The sequence below is a fragment of the Piliocolobus tephrosceles genome, chromosome 9 (assembly GCF_002776525.5).
Source record: "Piliocolobus tephrosceles isolate RC106 chromosome 9, ASM277652v3, whole genome shotgun sequence".
NCBI classification, from domain to species: Eukaryota; Metazoa; Chordata; class Mammalia; order Primates; family Cercopithecidae; genus Piliocolobus; species Piliocolobus tephrosceles.
In genome coordinates this window covers 72,589,326-72,606,518 of record NC_045442.1, presented here as the reverse complement: position 1 = coordinate 72,606,518, position 17,193 = coordinate 72,589,326, and the positions used below count along the sequence as shown (strand labels likewise).

At 39.3% G+C, this 17,193-nt stretch overlaps 1 protein-coding gene and 1 non-coding gene across 3 annotated transcripts in view; one reads left to right on the top strand and one right to left on the bottom strand.

Annotated features, from left to right (window-relative positions):
- LRMDA (leucine rich melanocyte differentiation associated) overlaps positions 1–17,193 on the bottom strand; it is a 1,127,556-nt gene that overhangs the window by 290,092 nt on the left and 820,271 nt on the right. The window lies entirely within an intron of this gene.
- Positions 13,363–13,464, top strand: LOC111537986. The gene has a single exon (XR_002730166.1). It is a non-coding gene; the product is annotated as a U6 spliceosomal RNA (small nuclear RNA).

Genomic DNA, 17,193 nt, shown 5'->3' with positions numbered 1-17,193 from the left:
TGTAATATCCCCATTAGTTAGTGCCCTTTTCATTCACCTGATCTAGGGATATTGGATGGGGAACATACTGGAGGACACAGGAGACTACCTCCACCTCCCTGCTTCTGGAGAGGGAACTACATGTCACCTCAACCCTATGCCCCATTTCAGAACACTTCTGGACAGAATTTAGGCACCGTTACTTTATGCTCAAATGTGTATTTCTTTGGAGAGTGCCATCAGGGAACCCTGTCACACATATTGGGTACATAATAGTACAAGTTATATGGAGATACGGCAAAGTTTAGGAAAGTTACACACAAGCAATGAACAGATTAGATATCATACTATTTTAAAATAGTAATAAAGGCAACATGATTTTAACAAACTCTGAATGAAATTGTTGGTGTCTGGCGGTTACAATGATTCCTTAGCATCTATAATGTGGTATTGGTATTAGTAAGTATAAAAGTCAGTTAAAATATCAGTTTTTAAACTTTAAAGCCGTTGGTTGTCAAGGTGCAAATACCCTAAATATTTACACAAAATTCAACAAAAGGAATCCAAGGTTGCACAGTTTTTAGATCTAATGGTACATCCTAGCCCAAAAGACTACCTCTTTCCATGAAGCCAGATAAAAAAGTTTTGGTCTAGAAAGGATACATGTGGAGATATTTACATTTGGGAACAGGGGTATCTTATATACAATCTATGTAGCACCGTCATAGAATTCCTCACTAAAAATTTTGCCCTAAGTGAGAGGATGCTCACCCCATGTATAGGTATATATGCAAGACTACAGGAAAAAAAAAAATAAATGGTTAGTCCTTGATATGGTTTGGCTCTGTGTCCCCACCTAAATCTCATCTTGAATTGTAATCCCCACATGTTGAAAGAGGGACCTGGTGGGTGGTGATTGGATCATGATGGCAGGTTCCTTCATGCTGTTCCTGTGATAGTGAGTTCTCACCAGAGTTGATGGTTTTAGAAGTTTTTGGCAGTTCTCCCTTTGCTCTCTCTCCCTGCCATGTAAGTTGTGCCTTGCTTCTCCTTTGCCTTCCACCATGACTGTAAGTTTCCTGAGGCCTCCCCAGCCCTGTGGAACTGTGAGTCAATTAAACCTCCTTTCTTTATAAATTACCCAGACTCGGGTAGCATCTTTATAGCAGTGTGAGAACAGACTAATACAGGCCTCCAGACCAGCTTTTCCAATGTATATTCTGGGGAATAGGCCTGCTCTGACAAAGGGTTCCTTGACTGAGTCTGTTTGGAAAATGCTGAGATATTATTATAGAATCTCAAAGCCCTCATGCTAATGTATCTTGTTAATGCATAAAAGGTAAACTGAATTTAATACATTTCCCAAACCTTTGTGATGTGGGAAGTCATTCATGGGTACATATAAAAACATCTGATACCACCTGGGTCACTGTTTCTCCTCACAGACCATGGATCTCAGGTTCTATTGAAGAGCTGTAGAACTATCTAGAAACATAGCAGCTCTTGAATGAGAACTGTGAGAGCAATGCCCCATACGAGTCCCACGTGGCACCAAGTCCACTGAGGAGGATTTAAATTTAGTTTACCGATGTGTCCATATATCAATAGATTATAACCCTCTTCCCCCAGAGAAGCCAACCTGGCCAAAAATCCAAGGTGAATGGTGGGATGGGGGTATCTCTGTGATTGTCATTCAAGATTCCTGAGACTTTTACCTTTCATGAAGTTAGGTAGGAATAATGATATGCTATCCTCCAGGAGAAGTACTGTGGAAGACCAACAATCCCTCCCTATTCCTTTATGGATCTCTCACAGTGGGATAGTGGAGAGGGATGTAGCCCATAAACATTTTAGCTTTTCTTACTGGGTGACTGCACACATAAATCAGGGCCCCTTCTTTCTCCCTGAATCAAGTTTCACTCTTTCATTCCCTAAGACTAAACTCCAATTGTGGTATACTTTGAGTCTGCTTCTCTTCCTTGGTCACAAGTATATGGCATTAATTAGCAAGAAGGCAAGTGGAAGTAATTCAGATTTTTGGAACTACATATGTAAAGATGCCAAACTATCAGTGAGATGGAGAGAGATAATAAAAGTCTTGAGGTAAAAGCAGCTTCTTATAATGGCACTTAGATCTTCCTTGTTTTTAGGTTCTGTAACAGCCACATAATCACGTATATATCCACAGCTAGGCGATATCCAGGCCTGTTTTCTATCACTGAACCTACATTTCTGGCCAAAATGAGATCATAGTTTCAGCTATAGGAAAACAATAAACAAGATGGATGCGACTGAAAGAGAAAATGCAGATTTAATTATTTGCCATAGGGAGTATTCCTCTGTTACCAAAGGACTGGAAAGTTGAAAAGTTTTGTTTCAATGAAAAAGCGTGGATTATTTTTTTTAGCATGGAAATTTTATAAGGTAGGAATTCCTTTTTTACAAGACATGGTCTCACTCTGCTGCCCAGGCTGCAGTGCAGTGGCATGATCTTGGCTTACTGCAATCTCCAGCTCCCAGGCTCAAGGGATCCTCCCACCTCAGCCTCCCAAGTAGCTGGGATTACAGGTGCATGCCACCACACCCAGCTAATTTTTGTACTTTTTGTAGAAATGGGGTTTTGCCATGTTGCTCAGGCTGGCCTCGAACTCCTGAGTTCATGCAGTTCACCCACCTCGGCCTCTCAAAGTGCTGGGATTAGAGGCATGAGTCGCCTAGTCAAGCTAGGAATTCTTGATTACATATAGATCTGTAGTAAAATTGTTCAAGAGGTCACTTTAGATTTGGCCTGGGTAGCCTAGGGTTTAGCACTTAGGCAAAGGACAGGGGGAAAGAGATAGCTATTCTCTGTGATTATTTCTACTGTACACTTATTGAATCAATAAAAATAATGATTGTTATTGATGGTGGCCTTACCGCGGATTAAACGGGCCAATTTAATTGCTTCTGTGAAGTCACACAGCTCTTAAGTGTATATCATGGCGTCAGTAAAGAGCATTCAATTGCCCCCAGCTTTGTGGACAGGATGTGCATGGCATTGATTTAATTAGAGCTCTTAGATTGCAACCTGCACTCCTTCCTGAGCCCCTCTCAGCTGGAGACTTCCTCTGTTCTTTTTAAATGCTGCCCTGAGCTGGAACAAAGCAAGGTGCCCAGCAAGAAGCATTGGATTGCATCACAGAGAGGATTAAAATGCCCATTATGAGGTAAGATTCGAGTCAAAGCAGAAGGAAAAGAAGACAGGCTGTAAAAGAAAATGGGCTGCAGGCTGTAAAATATTGATTGAAAGAACTGAAAACACCATGGCATCCACACTCCTGCCCTGCTCTGCACTCCCTGAGGTCTGCCAGTCTCCTGACTTCATAATCTACTCTTTCTCCACAGCTAATAATGCTTCAGCCACTCTGGTCTTCCTCCTGGCTTTCCAACACAAGACACTGATTCCTGACTTGGGTCTCTACAGTTGCCTTTCCTCTAGCTGAACCCTATGCTCTATACACCAGCTCCCAGCCATCTTCATCATTTCGGTCACAGCTCAAATGCCCTGTCTTCAGGGAAGCCTTTGTTGGCATCCTAGTGAAAATAGCTCCCCTCCCCAACTGGACACTTTCCATTGTGTTGCTCTCATGCATTTTCTTTGAGGCACCAGTCAATGTTAGAAAGTGCATGGTTCATTTCTTTACTTGTCTATTGTCTGACTAATTAAAATATTAACTCCACAAGAGTAGGGACTGTGGGCCATCTCCACTGCTGTATTGATATCCAGTGTTCAGAACAGGGTGTGCACGGAGTAGATGCTTTGTAAATACTGATGGGAAACAAAAAGGGGAGTGGCTTGAGAGAATGAGAAAAAGTGAGTGGCTTGAGTGAATGAGAAATTTACTAACATTCATCTCAAGATCTCTGTTTCCTGCCTATACCACATGGTATTACTAGGTAATGTTAAAAACAGGTATCGGGCCAGGCGCAGTGGCTCACACCTGTAATCCCAGCACTTTGGGAGGCCAAGGTAGCTGGATCACAAGGTCAGGAGATCGAGACCATCCTGGCCAACACAGTGAAACCCCGTCTCTACTAAAAAAAAAAGTACAAAAAAATTAGCCGGGCATGGTGGCGGGCACCTGTAGTCCCAGCTACTCAGGAGGCTGAGGAAGGAGAATGGTGTGAACCCAGGAGGTGGAGCTTGCAGTGAGCTGAGATCCCACCACTGCACTCCAGCCTGGGCAACAGAGTGAGACTCTGTCTCAAAAAAACAAAAAACAAACAAACAAACAAAAAAAACAGGTATCAGAAAATACAACATCTAGTCCTAACCCTGTTGCTTACTAGCCATGTAATCTTGAGGAACTTAACCTCTCTGAACCTATTTCCACCTTTATAAGCAGGTTTATAAAAAGGCTTAATCTCACGGGACTGTTGGAATTTTAAAATGCATGCAAAGGGCTTAGAATAACTCAGCCAGTAGTAAATGCTTAAGTAGTGTTGCTATTATTGTTGTTACTGCTATGATTAAATTTACTATATATCGTGAAAAGTATCAGGGACCAGAGAACTTTCAAATGGATGCTCTACTTTTTAAAAAATTCCTAATTTAACACAGTTTTTTCATTCAAAACAACTTAGTGTGTATCTAGAGACATCCTCTTCCATCTCAATATATCATGTAGTCGGCAAGTTCAGTAACTGGGCAACCCCATCTTCTATATGGACCAGCAAATGTGCACAGTCCAGCCTCCTTTCTGGCACAGTCACGAGTGGTCTTTATAAATAATTTTGGAGAAAGCAAAGTCTCCATTGTTGAAAGCTATGGAAGAGATTCTTAATTCAAACAGTATTAGGGTGGTGGATGAGGCAAACTGGAGCATGTAAAATTTATTGGACATCATAAAAGGGACGCAGGGATAGGGCCAGGGAGATGGGGGGTTCGATTACTGCTGAATTGCTGGCATAATAACCTGCAGCGCATCACTGTGCGCCACTGGGGCTGGGAAGCACTCTCCCTGGATGATTGCTTTATGTCACCACGGATGCTACTGACCCATCAACTACGACCCTGGGAGCAGCAAACCCCATCATAAGAAAGGGAGAAATGTAAATTTCAAAATAGATATATAAATATTCGGTGGCCCAGTGTTCCATTAGTCATTTATATTCCTGACTTTGGAATGCAAAAATGTAAATCCAGAGCCCTTCTGCAGTCAGAAGTCACCCAGGGTTCATATAATAATCTCTCTGACAAGGACTAAGCTGTGGCTGGCAATAAAACCTAGGGGGCCAATAAGCTCACTAAACATGCTGGGAGAAAACAAGGAAGAGATACACTCTCAACGTCAAATGGGGGTAGAGAGAGATTGACTGACATGTCAAACCCATCCCACCTAGTCAGAGATTTTCCTGATGCAATGGGGGCGTAAGGACAGAGCTGATTTACTCACTGACAAGCCTACATCCCTGTAAGCAGAATGCTCCAGAGCTCATTCTCGAGGTTCTGAAGGGCATGGCATTTTTTTCCTGATTTACTGCCATTTTATTGCTGCAAGAAATGGACACAGTACAGATGCCCATAGTTCTAAATGAAGGTAAGTGATGTCCTTGATGCAAGCTCTTCTAATGTTCTTCTTAAAAAGGAAAGCATTAAGAGTTACATCAGATCGAGTCTGATCTAATATATTAGGGGTGAGGGAAGTGAAAGGAGAGAGGTGAAAATACCATAAAGCCAAAGAAATGGAAATCCCTCCAGTACAGCCCCATGGAGGGCAAGTGCAGAAGCACACACTAGCCCTGTCATTCCTGAATGTGGGAGAGAAGCAGGACATCCAGGAATGAGGAACAGGAGGAGATGATCTACTTCAACCTGCTTAAGACAGAGAGGAAACTAAGGCACAGAGGACTATGTGTCAAGATCACACAGCTGATTAGAAGCAGATTTGGCCCAGACCTGAACCTACTAATTGACTCCCAGGGTTAGAGGTTGGGTTAGCATTAACTTTGGCCTTCACACCAGGTTATATTTGTTACAATTCCTCTCCACTTCATTTCTGTTCCACAGGGAATTTGGCACTCTAGCATACACTGACACAAAGCCCACTCCTCAAGTTTAGGAATTAGAGAAGTGATTGATAGCCTATATGTGGCTGAGGTAGAAGATACATTTTAGGAGGTATAGAGAACAAATGTATGTAAATCAGTTTAATCGCAATATGCAATATTATGTAACCTAGGGACTTCATGGACATTAATTAGAACAAAATAAGGTAAGTATTTAAGACATTTTAAAAGTGAACTGATTTCAAGGAAAACACCGACTAAATAATAAAACAGGGCTCAATAGACTGGGTACCATTCTAGAAATATCCTCAACATGTTTTCCAAGTCAGTTGTGTTAAATGAGACATTTCACACAAAACTGGTGATTTTACTCACAAGATTGACAGCTATAGATGGAATCCACATCTTCATTCCAGAACATTATGTTTACAATGGAATATTATTTGGCCATCAAAAGGAATGTATTTCTGAAACATGCTTCCACATGGATAAACTTTGTTTTCAAGGTTTATGTCCATAAGCTAGACATAAAAGGACAGATATTGCATGATTCCACTTACATGAAGCAGATAGGCAAATTCATAGAGGCAGAAATAGAATAGAGGTTACCAGGGCTGGAAAGTGGAGAATTATAATTATAGAGTTTCTATTGGAGTGATAATTATAATTATAATTATAGCTATATAATATAATTATAATATATAGCTATAATTATAATTATAACTATATAATTATAATATATAGCTTAATAATTATAGAGTTTCTATTGGAGTGATAAAAAAGTGTTTGGAAATAAATAGTTGTGATGGTCGCACAATACTTTGAATATCATTAATGCCACTGAATTGTATGCTTAAAAGTTTAAATGGTAAGTTTTTTATATATACTTTCACCACAATTTTAAAAGTTATAGTGTAATATGTCAAAAATCATTGAATTATATAATTTAAATGGGTAAATGATATAGTATGTGAATTATACCTCAAAATAGCTATTTAAAAAACTATATGCATAAAGTTAAGGATATTCTTGCCAAGAAAGGAAGCTGCATATGGTGACCTGTGGAAATTCATCTCAACTATGGGAATGCCATTCTTTATCATGGCATCTGGTCTATCATGCCCCAAAGAGTCCCTATAGAAGGAGGCATGACTATCTTGGGTCTATCTAAGGGAGGTTAGTTACAATTTGAATTTATCAGCACTCTTGATAATGTGTCCCTCCTGTATCATTTTCCCATAAGAGCTATCTGGGAAACTCCAGCCTGTATTAATTGGATCATCACCCGGAAATTGAATGTTCTCCGGAATCAAAACAAACTCATCTCCTGTTACAAGTCTAGGTTTAAATTCTAACCTGTGAAATTCTGAAATTAAGTTTCCAATTGTCATCCATTCAATTTATGTAAATATACTAGGGCATTTCTCAAAACTCATCAAAAATGCCACTTTGTAATAAATATAAAATAGTAATAATCTAATTAAATCAAGGTCTAATATACTGAGTTATAAATAAAGAGGCAAGATAGCCTAGTGTCACAGACATGGAATTTAGTAGACAGACCTAAGCTGAAGCCCCAGCTGTTCTACCTCCTCACTTTTCTTACTTCCCTGTACTTAGTTTCCTATTTGAAAAATTGAGATAATGACTCTTTCCTCAAACAGGTATTGTGAGAACTAAATTAGATAATATGATGAAGAGCACAATATTACTGCATATAGCAAATGTTCTATAAATAGTAGTTAAATATGTATTCATAAACACAAAAAAGCAACACAGGATCTAGAGAAAGAAGAGTTGGTAAATAAGAAATTATCAGTCTCCTTCTAGCAGCTAACAGGTAATCCTGTCTTTGCAAAGGAGTATTCTAGGGAGTAAATCTCCAGGTGTAAATCTCCAGATTCTAACATTATAGGATGAAATGGCCTAAGAACATATCCAATTACCTTTATTACAAAAAAAGATGATTATTATTATACTATGAATACTAGTGTGAATATTTATTGTGTACTTATTATATGCCAAGCATTTTCATACACATTTTTTTATTATCCTGGTTAATCCTCCCAACAACTCTATGAGGTAAGTGCTCTTAGTATCTCATTTTCTAGATCAGTTAATCAAGGCTTAAAGAGGGTAAATAACTGGTCTGAGATCATGTAGAGATTAAGGGTGATGGCCAGGATTCCAAACGCAGGCTATTTGACTTGTAACCTTAACAGCTATGCCATCATCCATTCTTACTTAGAAATCTTGCAGATGATTAATTTACTTTGCCAGTTAGCCTAATACCAAGACAGAAGGTACCTAGAATGCAAATGTAAACAGTTTGGTGGTTTCCTGAACATCATCCCTCACGCAAATGGAAATAAGATGTTAGTCTTTTGGTTTGTAAATTAGTTTCTTAGACATGAACTAATAAGGTCATTTCTAACATGTGAATGACTAGTAATAACATCAAACCAACACACATGGAAAGCTGAAGATCCGACTCTTCCCCAACAATAACCAATGTACAGTCACTTTGGGACTCAGCCCATAAGGGCCTCATGGGTCTTCTGTGACCATTTCCCCAGCACTCTCAAGTATAAACACTGGGCTCCATATCAAGCCTCCCCTGTGCTTGTTAGAGACATCTAAAACTTCCTGACCATGTGGAAAGTGAGGAGCACTTCCTGAGAATGGTCCTACCGTTGGAGAAGGGCACAGGTCCCTGTGTGCTCCCAGGACAGAGAAGGCAGAATTTGGCTGCACTGAGTGTGAGCACATGAAAAGAAGCAACTCTATTAACCAGGGCTCAATAGCGCTTGATGAGAACCACTGAGCCCTATATTGATTGTGAAGCGCCTATAGCTGCTGATGCTTGACAGATGACACTCAACTTTCAGCCTGGGTGGAAGAGCAATAATAAAAACATTGCCCTCAAAGAAAGAACTCCAAACTGTTATTCAACCTTTCCTTTGGAAATGTAAGGCTTCTCCTTAGAAACATGAATAAGGTACAGAGAACGGCTAAAAGATGAGGAAAGACATATATTGGATGGGATCAACAATTTCCTGCTTCTGCCTCCTGCTGTTCACACACTCAGTCACACAGAGTGCCCCTGTGCAGGCCCCAGAGGTCATGGGGATCAAATATAAGTTTCGAAAGTTGAAGAGGGAGAATCCATTTCAAATGACTTAGAGGATAACTGTCACTGGAATTAATATGGTTGGAATGTTTAAAATTGCCACAGGTTCCTTCACTTTTGAAAGGTGTCAGACCCCTGTCTTGAACGCTGCATGTCTGTCTGTGATACCTCAATGAAAGGCTGCATTATCACAGACAGTTTCAGGCTAAGGAAAGCTTATTTAATTTACTGAGCTGCACATAGAAATTGGCAAAGATGAGTCCAAAAGGTTAAGCATGGGGCATGATTCTTACCTCTCTTCATTTCCCATAGTACTATAATGTCCCATTAAATTTTCCTTTCACAAAGGTGACTGAAAATATGTTTTACATTTCTCCATGCGTACCTTTCTGTTTAGTACTCAGGACTCCTCTCCCAAAGAATTAAAACAGATGAGAGATGAGACATAGAAATCTGCTCCTCTCCTATGGGATAAAGCTGGAATTTAAGAGAGCAAAATCTGAAGTGCTAAATTGAGCAAACAGCACGAGAAGCAGTCGAGCTGACTGAAATACTTGCAGTGGACATGCCTTCAACTACAATGACCATGCCACTTGAAAATGGAAAACACATTATTTCAATCTGCTTCCTCTTTTTGTTTGTTTGTTTGTTTGTTTGTTTGTTTGTTTGTTTTTAGACAAAGTCTTTCTCTGTCACCCAGGTTGGAGTGTAGTGGTACAATCTCAGCTCACTGCAACCTCTGCCTCCCGGGTTCAAGCAATTCTCATGCCTCAGCCTCCCAAGTAAGTGGGACTACAGGCATGTACCACCACGCCTGGCTAATTTTTTGCATTTTTAGTAGACACAGGGTTTTGCTATGTTGGCCAGGCTGGTCTTGAACTCCTGGCCTCAAGTGATCTGCTGGTCTTGGCCTCCCAAAGTGTTGGGATTACAGGCATGAGCCATCATGCCTGGCCTCAACCTGCTGCCTTTCAACATTAAAGGTAAATGAACATATTACTGCTAAAAGGGGGAATAAAAAGTAAATGAACTCAGATTCTCAGGTTTCCCTTAGAGTGAATGGAACCCTTCCAAATGGCAGTAGTTGCAAGGTTTAGCTCTTGCAAGATTACCTACGAATGAGTTACGATGACAGCAAATCCATCATCATGATGAAGGCAGAGTTTTAGATGGTTGAATAGAGCTTTCCATTCTTTTTTAACCTGTAGCAGAAGACATCAGAGTTGACAGAGGTTTTGCCACTATAACATAGGAGGGCCTCTGAGTTACACTTTTATCCCTCTCAGGGTCACCTATCACCAAAATCAATTTATTTCTTTGTTTCAATATTTATGCATGTTCAACATTTTACCCCTACATATTATTCTTGCTCCTACATAGCATTCTTCCACTTGAGCCTATTCGTGCTTTCTACGTAGCAAGCACTATGCAAGATGGTAGGAATCCAAGAATGAACAAGCTCCCATCCCTGCCTGGGCTTATAGTCCAATGGGACAAAACATTGTAAATATGTGAGACGAGTTATGTAGAAGCTTGAGCAATGTGCTATGGAAGAATATCTTATTGAGTCTAAAAGGCAAAAAAGATAAAGTAACCATCATGCAAACTTGGAAACAATGCCTCAGTAGAATCATCACCAAATTAAACTAGCACATCAACTCCATTTTTTTCTATTTTTATTTTTCTTTGAATTTCATATTGCTGTAAACTGATAAAAAAAATTTGCAAAAGCGTAAGAAAGAGAATGCGATAAATTGATGATCTTTTTTTTTTTTTTTAAAAAAAAAAGTTTGTTGGAAATTCCTTTTGTGGTCCCAGATTATAATAAACCACATTGAAACACTTCATCAGAAACAATTTTGCCTTGTAATCAACTTTCTAGAGATGAAAAGGTGACCCAAGAGGTATCTTCCAAAGTAAAGATCAATCATTTAATGTTTGGAACGTATCCTTCTGAAGATAGCATTTGAATTTTTTTTCAATTTAAAAATGAGATTATAAACAACTACAAAGAAGACTTTCCCCAAAATGCTAATGTTAACAACATTGCAAAGTTCTATGAAAATGATTCTATTTCCTTATGAGGAAAATTATGTTAGGGCACACAACATATATATTCTGTAGAGAAAATGGTTAGCAAGGGCTTAAGAAAGGGCAAATGGCTGGCAACAATCAGGCACAGCAGCAGTCAGGCACAGGCCAGAGCCAGCTGTGGAAACAGAGTGTCACAAGCCACCCTGGCCAGCATGACTTCCCCCTGGTAAGCTTGCTGGAAAACATGAATTTGCCAAGAGGGTTCACTTTGGGGAAAAAAAACAGGGGTCAGCAGAACCTCAAAACTAAAGGCCATGGATTTGGAAGCTTGGGAAAGAATCTGTACAGAAGAAGTTAGTGCCCGTTCTCCAAGCCTAGGGCCAAGTAAGTTGTAGAGGAAAGATGTTGAATAACCCAAGACCAATCAGAGAAGATGCAAGTGCCGAACACATATATGCCAGAGAGTTATTTGAGATCAGTTACCCTAATCTTTCACTTGACAGAAGATGCAGCTGAGACCCAGAAATGGGAAAAGACTTATAAACATCACACAGTGCCAGAGCCAGAACCTAAACCTGAATGCCAAGTGACTGTACTTTCCATCACCCCACTTTGTTCTTTTCACTGAGAATCATTCAGAAAATAAAGCATGCTGATGAGAAGTGGGTGCATGAGTGGAGCAGGTTGGGAGCATGAGGCTAGCATGAGTGAATACTGGTGGTAAAGATTTCAGTCACTGAGAACCCAGCTGATTCCTGATTCTAGATTATATGCATTTGAAGGCTTTTGGTTTTCTTTAAGAAATGGAGTCTCACATTGTTGTCCAGGCTGGAGTACAGTGGCATGCACATACCTTGAACTCCTTGGCTCAAGTGATCCTCCCACCTCTGCCTCCTGGACAGTTGGGACTACCAGTGCATACCACCATATCTGACTAGTTTATTTTTTATTGTTTTAGAGATAGGGTCTTGCTATGTTGCCCAGGGTGGCCCTGAATTCCTAACCTCAATGATCCTCCCACCTCAGCCTCTCAAGTAGCTGAGATTGCATGAGGCTTGTTTTCTAATTTTATGGCCAACAATTTTGTTCCCCACTAATATTTTTCCTTCTCCAACAACTCCATAAACCTATCAAGATGGCTCAAATGTCATTCTAAATTTGTTTTTTAGTCATAATCCACCTGTTGTGCACATGTGGCTCATCAATGAGTTTACATGATGGGTTCATCCTGCAGAAATGTTATCTATCTTTATAAGTATGTGTATAAAAATGTTTTTGCACATATGACTTTCAAAAAATATGTAAAGCAAATATTTAAAGTTCAACTTGCAGTCTCATTATTGAAGGTATGTGTGTTGATTTTCAAGGCTTATGAGAAGTGAGTTTAAATAACAATAAACCTAAGTAGAAATGCCTAAATCTAATTATCTCCTTGATACTATGACCTGAACACAAGAGTGTAGTCAAAGGCTCTTATTTTTGCATGTCCAGTGTTAATTCACTCTTCATTTCATAACAACCAGGGTGTCATTTTTTTTTTTTTTTTTTTTTTTTTTTAGAACCAGTGCTTTCCTCCTTTCTTTTCATATGATTCTGATGGACCTGAGCTCAGTTCCTGGTATGAGGTGTGGGTCTGACCCAGGTGATTAGTTCAAACACTGAAACGCAAGCCAGCTGGGTGCAGTGGCTCATGCCTTTAACCAGCACTTTGGGAGGCCGAGGCAGGTGGATCACAAGGTCAGGAGATCGAGACCATTCTGGCTAACATGGTGAAACCCTGTCTCTACTAAAAAATGCAAAAAAAAAAAAAAAAAAAAATTAGCCAGGCGTGGTGGCAGGCGCCTGTAGTCCCAGCTACTCAGGAGACTGAGGCAGGAGAATGGCATGAACCCAGGAGGCGGAGCTTGCAGTGAGCTGAGATCACAGCACTGCACTCCAGCCTGGGCGACAAAGTGAGACCCTGTCTCAAAGAAAAAAAAAAGAAGAAGAAGAAGAAAAAAAAAGAAAAAGAAAGAAAAGAAATGCAAGCCAATCCAGCCAATAAAAGTCAGTCTTCAAATTTTGTCTTGAACTATTGGAAAGAGCTCTCTTTCCAGTGGGGTTGCTAAGCTGGCAAGAAGTAATCCATTTGCTGATATTGGCCATCTTATCAAAATTTATTTCTTAAAAATGCTCACTTCAGTGGTACCTATACTCAAATTATAACGATACAGAGAAGATTAGCATGGCCCCTGCACAAGGATGGCATATGAATTTGTGTAGTTCATATATTTAAGAGAAGGAAAAGGGTGCAGAAAACATACTTAATGAATTAATAGCTGAAAACTTTCCAAGTCTTGAGAGAAAGATAGACATCCAGATCCAGGAAGATCAAGCAACTCCAAATAGAGTCACTCCAAACAGGTTTTCTTGGAAGCACATTATACTCAAATTGTCAGAAGTCAAAGACAAAGATTGAATCCTAAAAACAGCAAGAGAAAAGCATCAAGTCACATATAAGGGAACCCTCATTACATTAATAATGGGTTCTCAGCAGAAACCTTATAGGCCAAGAGAGAAGGGGATGACATATTCAAAGTACTAAAAGAAAAAAAAAAAAATGCCAGCCAAGAATATTATACCTAACAAAGCTATCCTTTAGAAATTAAGGAGAAACAAAATCTTTTTCAGACAAGCTAAAACTAAGTGGATTTATCACCACTAGATTGGCCTTACAAGAAATTCTCAAGGAAGCCTTACATCTGGAAAATAATAATCACCATTATGAAATATGCAAAAAATGGCTATAAAACTCACTGGTAGAGACAATACACAAGGAAGAAAGAGAAAAGAAGCAAGGCAATACACAAAAGAAAAAGATAATCCTGTCACTACAGGGAACATCCAAGTGCAAAATTAAATAATAAGTGAGGAAGTAAAGAACAAGACATACCAAACAACCAGGAGACAATGAATAAAATGACAAGAGTAAGTCCTCACCTATCGATAATAACCTTGAATGTAAATGGATTAAATTATCCAATTAAAAAACATAGACAAGATGAATGGATTTAAAAAGAAAAAGATCCAATTATATGCTGTTGACAAGAGACTCACCCTCACCTCACATGTAAAGACATCTATAGACTTGAACTGAAGAGATGGAAAAAGATATCCCACACTAGGAGAAACCAAAAACAAGCATAAGTAGCTACACTTAATATCAGTCAAAACAGACTTCAAGTCAAAGTTCTAAAAAGAGATAAAGAAGGACATTATACAACAAAGGAATCAATTAAGCAAGAGAATATAAGAATTATAAATATATATGCACCCAACACCAGAGCACTGATATATATATATAAAACAAATATTATTAGATCTAAAGGGAGAGATAGACCCCAATACAATAATAGTTGGGGCTTCAACACCTTACTCTCAGCATTGGACAGATCATCTAGAAAGAAAATCAACAAAGAAACATTGGAATTAAACTGCACCAGAGACCAAATGGCCTTAATAGACATTTAAGTAACATTTTACCCAACAGCTACAGAATACACATTCTTATCAGCAGATGCAACATTCCCCGGATAGACCATATGTTACGCCCCAAAACAAGTCTCAACAAATTTTGATCAATCAAAATTATATCAAGCATCTTCTCAGACAACAATAGAATAAAACTGGAAGTCAATAACAAAAGGAATGCTGGAAACTGTACGGATACATGGAAATCAAACAACATACTCCTGAACAACCAATGAGTGAAGGAAAAAATTAAGAATGGGCCGGGCACGGTGGCTCAAGCCTGTAGTCCCAGCGCTTTGGGAGGCCGAGACGGGCGGATCACGAGGTCAGGAGATCGAGACCGTCCTGGCTAACACAGTGAAACCCCGTCTCTACTAAAAAAAAATACAAAAAATTAGCGGGGCGACGAGGCAGGTGCCTGTAGTCCCAGCTGCTCGGGAGGCTGAGGCAGGAGAATGGCGTAAGCCCAGGAGGGGGAGCTTGCAGTGAGCTGAGATCCGGCCACTGCACTCCAGGCTGGGCGACAGAGCGAGACTCTGTCTCAAAAAAAAAAAAAAAAAATTAAGAATGAAAAGGGGCAAATGATCTGAACAGACATTGCTCAAAAGAAGACATACAAATGGCCAAGAAATATATTTTCAAATACTCAACATCACTAATCATCAAGGAAACATAAATCAAAACACCAATGATATATCATCTCACCCCAGTTAGGATGGCCATTATCAAAAAGACAAAAAATAACAAATGTTGGTAAGGACAGAGAAAAAAGGGAACTCTTTACACTATTGGTTGGAATGTAAATTAGTACAGCCACTATGGAGAACAGTATCAAGGTTCCTTAAAAACTACAAATAAAACTACCATATGATCCAGAAATCCTTCTACTAAGAATGTATATGAAGGAAAGGAAATCATCATATCAAAAAGACATCTGCACTCCCATGTTTATTTGAAGCACTATTCACAATAGGGAAGATATGGACTCAGCCTAGGTATCCAACAACAGAATAGTAGATAAAGAAAATGTGATACATATACACACAAAGGAATATCACTCAGCCATAAAAATAAATTAAATCCTGTCATTCATGGCAACATGGATAAAACTGGAGGATATTATGTTAAGTGAAATAAGTCAGGAACAGAACTAACTAAACACCACATGTTCTCACTCATATTGTGGAAGCTAAAAAAAGATGATCTCATAGAAATGAAAAGTGGAAGAGATAATACAAGAGGCTGGGAAGTGTAAAGCAAAGAGAGGGTTAGGGAGATTTGTTAGAGGATGAAAAATTACAGCCAGATAAGAGGAATAATTTCTCATGTTAAAAAAAAATTATAGAATGATTACAGTTAACAATAATATATTATATCATTCCAAACAGCTAGAAGAAGGATATTGAATGTTCCCAACATAAAGAAATGAAAAATGTTTGAGATGAGGGATAAGCTAATTACACTGATCTGATCATGCAATACATTATATGTATTGAAACATCAATAGGTATCCCATAAATATGTACAAGTATTATATGCCAAGTAAAAAAATACATTTAATTTAAAAAGGCTACATGAACTACATAAAAAAAGTAGAACTGAGACAAAGTATGCAGATGGAAATTACTGCCAATGTTACTTGAATACCTGGAGATAACACAACCCTTATGGGTAGGTGATAGATTATTCACAAAAAATGCTGCAAAAATTCCTTTTCCCTCTATATATTCTTCCCTGGTCAATGTAACCTTACTGCTCTTCCATCAAGAGGTAGAGTCTGGTTCTCCACCCCTCATATGTGGACTTGGCCATGTAACATGTTTTGTCCAATTAGTCATTAACAAATGTTATACAAGTAAATGCCTAAAAGATACTTGAGCATGGAGTTTTCCTTCTCCTGTTAGAGGAACCTTTCTCCCACCAGGTAACACGCCCAGGCTAGCTTCCTGGAAGAGAGATCACATGGAAAGCGATTCCAGCCATCTCAGCTGAGCCCCAGACATGTGAGGCCATTTGTGACCACACAGCCCCAACTGAGTCAGTCCAGATAGGAACCATCCAGCCAACCCACAGGACTGTGACCTTATATATAACTAATATTTTAAGCCATTACATTTTGAGGTGGTTTGTTGCAAAATAAAAGGTAATTAATAAATTATCAAATTACATATTTTTTCAGCAATTTGAATTGTTTTATCATCTGTAACCAAAATAAAAATAAAAATACCCAGTGCTGGCCGGCCGTGGTGGCTCACACCTGTAATCCCAGCACTTTGGGAGACTGAGGCAGGCGTACTACCTGAGGTCAGGAGTTCGAGACCAGCCTGGCCAACATGGTGAAACCCCATCTCTACTAAAAATACAAAAATTAGCTGGACGTGGTGGCGGACACCTGTATTCCCAGCTACTCAGGAGGCTGAGGCAGGAGAATCACTTAAACCTGGGAGCCAGAGGTTTCAGCAAGCTGAGATCATGCCATTGCACTCCAGCCT